The sequence below is a fragment of the Capsicum annuum genome, chromosome 10, assembly GCF_002878395.1.
Source record: "Capsicum annuum cultivar UCD-10X-F1 chromosome 10, UCD10Xv1.1, whole genome shotgun sequence".
Taxonomy (NCBI): Eukaryota; Viridiplantae; Streptophyta; class Magnoliopsida; order Solanales; family Solanaceae; genus Capsicum; species Capsicum annuum.
In genome coordinates, this window is record NC_061120.1 from 212906951 (window position 1) to 212916677 (window position 9727).

Here is a 9727-nt window from a genome sequence, read left to right on the forward strand (position 1 = left end):
ATTCTTTTTTCTGATAGTCGCGGTGTCCAGGTCAGCTTGGATGCATCTCAACTAATTCCACGCGATACCTACCACATCCCACTAGTAACCAACTAATTCCATGCGATACCTACCACCTCCCATCAATAACCAACTAATTCCACGAGACAACTACCACCTCCCACCAATAACCAACTAATTCCACGGGACCTATTACCTCTCACCAGTAACCAACTAAGTCCACGAGACCTATCACCTCCCACCAGTAACCAATAAATTCCAGGAGATACCTACCACCTCCCACCAGTAACCAACTAATTCCACGGAATACCTACTACCTCCCAGCTCCCACCAATAACAGATACGTACCAGGTAACTCTGTCCACCAAGGCTTGAAAAACAATCACCTGGTATTTGTCAGATTTGAACCTGCGACCTCATAGTACTCAACTCACTTCATTGACCACTAGGCCACAACCTTAAAGAACACCACAAATTATGTTACAGAAAACCTAATAAAAGGTTTGCTGCTTGGTTGTGTGTGTGTGTTGGGGGGGGGGGTGTGTGTTAGTTATCAATATTAACTATAATTTCATATAAAGTGGATAAAGAATGAAACTTTTTTCACAATATAGTAAATCATCAACCAAAAGATGCTAACTTTGAATACTAAAGCAAGTGCACAGGCTCAAAGAAAACTTTAAAACATACAAAGGTTCCATTTTTACCTATTTTGTGTATGAAACTCCAGCAGTAGAAGTAACCCAGATCTCTAATTCTTGCAAAGTTTTCAAAAAATGGAGATATTCATAGATATCAAGAAAAAGAAGGGCCCTTGAAAATGGAAAATAGACCTTAATTAAACCTTTTTTTTATTTTTAAAATAATAAATAAGAGTATAATAATCAAAATACATTTTTTAAGAATAATAATTAAAATACATAGCTTTTTTAGGTATGTTTAAATAAAAATGTGACAAGTTTAAAATAGATAGGATGGAGTCCAATTTATTTGTGCATATAGTAAAAAATTAATATATATAATTAATTATTTATTTTTCATTTTATTTATCCTACTATTAATACTAGGATAATTTTTGTTTTCTATTTTTAATTTTATTTGAAAAATTAAACACTTTCGATATAACTAAGAATTTCAATTGGCATCAACCTATAAGTAAATACAGTATTTTAACTTTGAAAACTCAACTATCATTTATTTTTTTGGTCGAACGCTTCAACTTATAAAAATAATTATTTGATATAACACATAAGAAATAAGAATGCCTTTTAATTTGACGTTAGTTAATATTTATGTCATCAAATTATGGGAGTGTATACAAATACATTTAAATTTATTTAAAATTGAATAGGTAGTTATACGCATCATTTGAGTTGCAATTCCTGTGAAATAATCATGTAGGACAAGATAAAATAGTTCACTCAAACATTTGACAACAATATACTCAGTGTATTTCAATAAAGTAGAGTCTGGAGAGATAAAGTATACGCAGTCCATACTGCTACCCCAGATTGAAGCAGAGAGACTGTCTCCATAGATCTCCGGCTCATGAAAAATAATATTATAACAAGTAGAAAACATAAATACTAGTAATAAAATGAGGTAGCACACTACTAGATAATAATTACAAAAAAGACACTCACAAAGTAATACTATAAATTATCTATTCGAAATCTCAAATATCATCAAAACACCACGAATAAGTAACTACAAGACACATACATAAAACTATGACTACATGTATATCGACAAACAAAACATTCTTTCCTACTAATATGGACGCACTCCGACTCACTAACCCTCTACCTTAATCCACATCCTCCATACCTTCATATCAACTGTCATGTCCTCTGTAAGTCATAACTGTTCCATATCATGTCTACTCACTTCCCTTCAATATTTCTTCGACGTACCTCTGTCTCGTCTGAAACCATACATAGTGAGCCTCTCACACTTCTCGCATCATATATCCAAACCATCTCAATTCCACTTCTCGCATCTTGTCTTCCTCCAAAGTCACTCTCGCTTTCTCTCGAATAATCTCATTTCTAACCTTATTTATTCTAGTAAGTCCACACATTCATCTCAACATCCTCATCTCCGCCACCTTCAATTTTTGAATGTGAAAGTTTTTATCAGGCCAACACTATACTCGATAAAGCATAGCTGATCGGACTGTCACTCTGTAAAACTTGTCTTTTAAGCTTACGAAGACAATTTCTTATCACTCCCGAAGCGAACCTCTATTTTAACCATCCCGCACGGATACTATGCATAACATCCTCGTCAACCTCTTCATGTGCTACGTCAGCTACTTGTGCGAAACAGGACAAGAAAAAATGAAGAATTAATTGAAGTGTTTAGTTGTGAGTAGGACATAGTACAACACGCACAAAATCTATGTTCCCACCATGTTCGGATTCTTCGGATAGTATCTCGTCTTGTCATTTTCACACACACATTTTGAGGTTGCAGCAGCTATGAATGTCAATTACTTGCCATGAGAATGTCAATTATATGAGTTCTCTTCTAGATGCATTTTGGTGGATTATATATTGCAAGTGTTCATTCTTCAAAATTTGTTGGAATCCATATGATGGCAACAAATGAAATCCATTTGTGTCACATAAAAGAGTTGTATGATTATTTCTCCTGATAGATTTGTTGCAATCTTCATAAGATGTAGCTTTTCCATTAAGCCTAGACTCAGAGCAATCAACAAGTTGCGGTGAGATAGCTTTAAATTCCTTCCTCATAAATTCAAGATTTTGTGTTTGAGCTTTTGAAAATTCAAAAAAAAAATAAAAAAATCTTATTAAAAAGATTGCTCTCAGAAATAGACCCTGCAACACATGAATTCAAATTTAATTAAATTCTAATACGAATATTGAATAATATTAGTTGGAAAAAAAGAGAGAGAAACTAGAGAGCACCTACCATTGGGTTGTTGAATATATAATAAAAACTTTAGGACCAATTTAGCCATAAATATTACAATAAACAACATAAATTTCATCATTTTAGGAGCTAATTACTCTTTTTAATAGTACTAAAAATTTTGGAATAAGTTTACACGAATGCATCATTGTCGTTTCGATACATTGTGATTCCGATACATTGTCATACCATGATATGTTTCATACCTCAGTTTACATATAACATGTGATTGACAAATAATTTTTAATATATAATGATACACTAATTAAGTCATGATACATAAGTTATTAGTTTGATTCACACCCCTTTTATTCACCAAAAAAATTATATTTTAAGGTTTGAAAGAGTTTTTATTATTAAGTGATGAATGAAGATTTATTTCGAAAATGATCTTTTATATTCAAAACTCAGGTCACCACTTGGTATAAATCTAGTGTGTCAAGTCACCTTTGAAAATACTTTTTCGAAAATGATTTGACTCTTTAAAACTGATTTGCGAAAAAAGATTTCGGTTAAGGAATTCTGTTGACCGAGGAGAAGGTGTTAGGCACCCCTCGATCCCGTGGTTCGACCACGGTCACTTGGTGGAAAATATCAACTAATTTAACACTAAGGATGTTTAAACTACACAAAACACATAAAACAATCATTCAAACAAACAAAACAAAATGAATCCCAAAATATAGTGTACCATCCAATTATACAGTCCAAAAATATAAAAATGCGAAAAATATAAATCCTATTCTAGATTAGTCCTAGACTAAGCTCCACCCGACGCCTCGGGCTTTCGTCGCGAACGTCCTCCGGGTACAAAATATTTTGGGGCATTCCCGGCGAATAAACACAAATACCTCGGGGCATTCCCCGGCCAAATGATACATTTGATCCAAAAAAATGAACACACCAAACCATTCAACACAAATTTCAAGCATTCAATATTCCACAAGTCCTAAATTTGCTTACCCGAACATAAACTTTGCCTATCCGTTTCAACATATCATAATACTATCACGTTTCAATAATATTCATGCGTATTCCGAATTTAACAAAACTACGATAAACTAAAATTGGTCCCTATTCAACCATTTTTATCAATTCCTCCATTCCAATTCATTTAGCTTTATTTTTATCAATCACACCATCAAAATATTTGTAGGGGGGTGCGGATATTTAATAGATCTAATAGATTTCTGATACCATTTGTAGGGGTGTGTGGATATTTAATAGATCTAATAGATTTATTAGGTTTCTAGTGAATCTATTTTTATTTGTGCGTGGATATTTCTTAAATTTTGTTTCAATATCTTTTAATGATTTACTTTTTTCGTAAGATATATTCATTAATTTGTTTATTATTTTATCCTGTAGTAATTGCAGAGTTACAAATTTCTATATAATAATTTATCCTATCTGTACTGTAATATATATCTAATTCTAGATTTTCAATGTTATTTATTATTTTGTGTTGTTCTTCTCGTAGTGAGTTTTTTAAATTATATAAACTATCACATGTACTTTTTTCTAAATTTTCTAAGATTTTTTCTATCCATATTAATTTTTCTTTTAGGTTTTCCATTATTTTTCTAATTCGGTTTCTATAATTAATTTCATTATTTAGATTTTTTGGATTTTCTCTAGTTTTTCTAATATATTCTAACATCTCTTAATCTGTATAATATCCTTCTGGGTAAATTTCTTCGTATAACTGTTCTAGCCAATTTATAGTTTCAATTTCGTAGTCTATTACTTTTTTTAATATTATTTTCTTAATATCTATTATTCTTATATCTTTAAGTATATATAAGATTAAAACTTTAAGATAATCTAGGTGATCTATCTTTTAGAATTGGTTTTATTATAATATTTTGTAGTTGTTTGTTTTATCCTTAGTAGTTCTTGCATATTTTTATTAAGAAATTCTATGTATTTTATATCTTTATTTTCCATGTATTTGTCTATATTTATTTTTATCTGTTTTTCTAGTAACTGTATGTTTCTTATATCTTTTTCTAATAATTCTATGTAATTTATCATGGTAAGTATTTGTAAGAGTAGTTTGGTAGGTATGGTATATAATTTACTCTAGTCATGTAATATTTACCAAAAGCTTTTTCTAATATGATTTTTCTTATATCTACTACTTTTATATCTCTAAGTGCATACAAAAAAAGTTTTTTAAATTTATCTATCATCACATCAGATAAATAATTATTCATTTTCATAAAATTGTTTTTTTTCAAAATATTCCCTTCAACCATGTACATAACAAAATATGGTCATCTTAGCTCACTATATACTAGATTATTCTTAAATAATATATTCTTCGGTCACTATTAACATGGTAATCCGGATACTTTTTCCCTTAAACAGCGCCTCTACTCTGGTTACTCCCCGCCACGGCCTCTTGCCTCATTGGTTTCACCTTTAGGATGACATAGTTCTTAGGAATCTTTCTCCGTTTCCGCTTTGTTAATAAACTTCTTAACATATTATTCTTCGAATAATTCTACTATAAAGTAACTAATATGAATTTATTTTATCATATCATGATTGTTGGGAATTATGAATTTAGCTATTCATAATCATAAATAAATATACCTGTTCGGGTAGTTTTGATATTTCTGAAGTTTGTTCCTCCATAGCTTTTTCCATTGAAATATGTCTATTTAATTAACTGAGTAAAATATTTGTTGTGGAATGGAGAGAGTGTTTGCTTCAACGCATGAAGGCTTGCCTTTGCAATGCCTTCAGCTTCCTTTATTTATAGAATGAAATCCTCTTTACAATCTTTACACGTTTTTTTACATTGCTAAAAGAACTATAAAAAGTCAAAAAAGGTGGCTAGGCTACTAACTAGCCTTTAATTTCCTACAATCCTACAAATGTACATCTTTACGTAAAAGTCTAAAGTTTGTACAATAATTCAACAATAATAAGACTTTGTACAATAATTCAACAATATCTTGTCTCCGTTGATTTTATCGTATCTGCTATATCTCTATTATTGCTTCTTATCTTATCTTTCCAGCTATCAGTTTGTCTTTTTTTTCTTTTTTTTTTTTTTATTCTAGATGTACTTCTGGAATAATGTTATCTTCTCCATTACACCTTGAACATTGGTGATCTGGATATTTGTGTCCAATTATTTTACAATATCTTGTCAGCAGTCCGTCTGAAATAAATCCTTTTTTAATTTCTCTTGCGGTAGATTGTTTTTCTGGGTTGAGTAATGTCATTATCCATTGTCTGACATCTTCCATATCTGCTTGTCGTAGCTCTTTTGAATTAGAGTAAATCATTTGATGATCTCTCGAATAATAGCACCATATTGGGTTTCCATTAGTATAATTATTTGCTAGTTCTTGGATAATCGTAGCTAGTCCAATAAGTTGTTTATTTGCGTAGAAATCCGGTATCTCAATTCTGGGTATCTCCGGTTGCTGTGTAATATCTTCTGGTATGATCATGTCTCTAGTTAGTCCTATCTTTACAACTTGTATAACTGATTTTATTTCATCATATAGTATCTCTGCTGGTGCAGTATAACACTTTATATAAAATAAATTTCCTTTCGTTATTCTTTTGTAGGTGGTGAATATCTTGTATAATTCTTCCATAGCTGTTAATTCTTCTCCGTCTTGGGTATATATGGTGTTTAATAGTCCATAGTCAAAACAGGTTTTTACTAGGCTTGGGTTAGTTTTGGGTAGTGCAATTAGTTTGTTATATCCTTGTAATTTTTGGGTTATATAGTTGGTGTTTGGTTCTTTGATGTTTGTAGCTCTGGGGTTATGGTTTAGAAAAGTTTGTACTCTGTATATATTTTCTATGTATTTCTGGGCGGTGTAGTTGTGAGCTTTTTTATCTTGGTTTAGGCTATCTCGGTATGTGCTAACTTGTGGGGGTATGAATAAGTGGTCTTTTTGTGTTTTTGGTGTAAATGGTTTCTCAAATATTTTATTCATATTCATATTCTGGTATCTTGGTCGATTAACTCCTTTGCTTGTACCTGCAGAAGTAGATTGATAAATGTTAGGGGTTTTATGGAGTGTCCCAACGTCTCCTTCTAGCTCTGGAACTTTAATGTCTTCCGATCGACATAGCTCTGCACACTGCTGAGTTAGCTGATTTGTAGCTATAGACTTCAGTTTATCTTCATTAGTCTTTAGCTTTTCTATCTCATTACCCATACTGTCCACTTTCATCGAAAGCGTAGTTAGGGTGTTAAGTATTTTTTCTAGAGTATCTTCTTCTATTATTTCAGTCTGTGTAGCTTTGTCTTGATATGTAATCTGCAATAACTTTTTTGTTAGTACTGATCACTTCAATTGTAAATGTGAAATTTAATATATTCAAAACTAGTCTCCGAATCTCTTTTGTTGTAACTGAATTTTGTATTTTCTTTGTTAACCACCAGCGTACCTGTGTATTATCTGTTCGTACAATAAATTTGTTATATACAATATATGACTCAAATGCTAATAAACATTTATATAATGAACATAATTCTTTCTTATTTATTTCCCATTTTATTTCTGTCTCATTGAACGTACTTGAGTAGTATCTACAATGGTGTTCTATTTTTTCTGCTTCATATCGATATTTAAGTACTCCTCCGTAACTATATTCACTAGCATCTGCTTCTATTATATATATAAATTTTCTATTTTCATCTGAAAATTGTAATTTTGGTAATTCTTTACAAAGTAATTTTATTTTTTGAACTTGTTTTTTTATCTTCTTCATTATAGTTATATTCTACATCCTTTTTTAATTTTTTCTGTAGTGGTTTTAAAGTTTCTGCTAATTTTGGAATATATTCTCTTACTTGGTTTACAAATCTGTTTCGTTTGTTTGACCACCTAAATGGCCTCATTTTTTCAAACGGCCTACACTAGTCGCTCCCCGGCCTCCCTAACACAACCTGATAGATTTTTGGCCCCTAACACGCCCTGACCTAAGGCCCACCCATAGTCTATAACACACTGATTTGGCCTGAAAAAGCCCTGGTTGCATCGTTTCATCCGTTTAACCACCTAAATAGCCCCATTATTTCAAACGGCCCACACTAGGTCACTACCTAGCCTCCCTGGAACAACTCGATCAATTTTTGACCCACAGCATGCCCGTAACCTTAGGCTATAGCACACTGATTTGGCCCAAAAATGCCCCATTCACACCGTTTTGCCCATTTGACCACCCAAATAGCACCATTTTTGTAACGGAGCATACTAGAAAACTCCCAAGCCTTCCTGGCACAACCCGATAGATTTTTGCCTCACAGCACGCCCGAACTCCGGACCCACCCCCGAAACCCCAGGCTATAGCACACCGATTTGGCTCAAAAATACCCTGTTCATTACGTTTTGCCCGTTTGACCACCCAAATGGCCTCGTTTGTTCAAACAGCCCACACTAGACCGCTCCCCAACTTCCCTGGAATGACTCGGTCAATTTTTGACCCATAACAAGCCTGGACCTCAAGCCCACCCCTGAAATTGTGGTCTATAACACATCGATTTGACTCAAAAATGCCTCATTCATACCATTTCGCCCGTTTGACGCCCAAATGGCCCCATTTTTTCAAAACGCCCATACTAGCCCGCTCCCCAACCTCCGTGACACGACTCCATCAATTTTTGGCACACAGCATGCCTGAATCCGGGCCCACCCCAGGAACTTATGTTATAGCACATCGATTTCGCTCGAAAAAGCCCCGTTCGCGCCATTTCACCGATTTGACCACCTAAATGGCCACACATTTTAAAATGGCCCATACTAGGCTTCTCCCCAGCCTCCCTAGTAAGACCCAATCAATTTTTGGCCCACAGCACCCTGGATCCCAGGCCCACCCCAAAACCGTAGGCTATAGCACACCAATTTTGCTCGAAAATGCCCTGTTCGTGCTGTTTTAGTCGTTTGACCACTCAAATGGCCCTATTTTTTCAAACAGCCCACACTAGGCCACTCTCCAGACTCCTTGGCACAATTCGATTAATTTTCTAACCATAGCACACCTGGTCCCCAGGCCTACCTCCAGAATCGTGAGTTATTAAACACCGATTTGGCTCGAAAATGGCCCGTTTGTGCCATTTTGCCTGTTTGACCACCCAAATAGCCCTATTTTATCAAACGGCCCACACTAGGCCGCTCCCCAACCTCCCTGACATGACCCGATCGAATTTTATCCTACAGCACGCCCAAACCCAGGCCTACCCCAGAACCGTGGGCTATAGCACACTGATTTGGCCCAAAAATGCCCCGTTCACGCTGTTTTGCTCGTTTGACCACCCAAATAGCCCCGTTTTTTCAAATAGCCCATATTAAGCCACTCCCCAACATTCTTGGCATAACTCAGTCAAATTTTAGATCACAACACGGCCATACCCTGGGCCCACCCCCAAAATCGTAGGCTATAATATACCGATTTGGTTAGATATTGCCCTATTCCCGCTGTTTTGCTCGTTTGTCTATCCAAATGTCCCCATTATTTCAAATGGCCCACACTAGGCCGCTCCCCAACCTCCCTGGCATAACCTTATCAATTTTTATCCCAAAGGGCATCGGACCTCGAGCCCACCCTAAAACCGCGAGCTATAGCAAACCGATTTGGCTAAAAAATGCCCCGTTCTTACAATTTCGCCCGTTTGACTACCCAAATGGCCTCGTTTTTTCAAATAGCCCACACTAGGCTGCTTCCCAACCTCCTTGACACAACCCAATCAATTTTTTGCCTACAACATGCCTGGATCCAGGGCCCACCCCATAATCGTGTGTTATAGCACATTGAT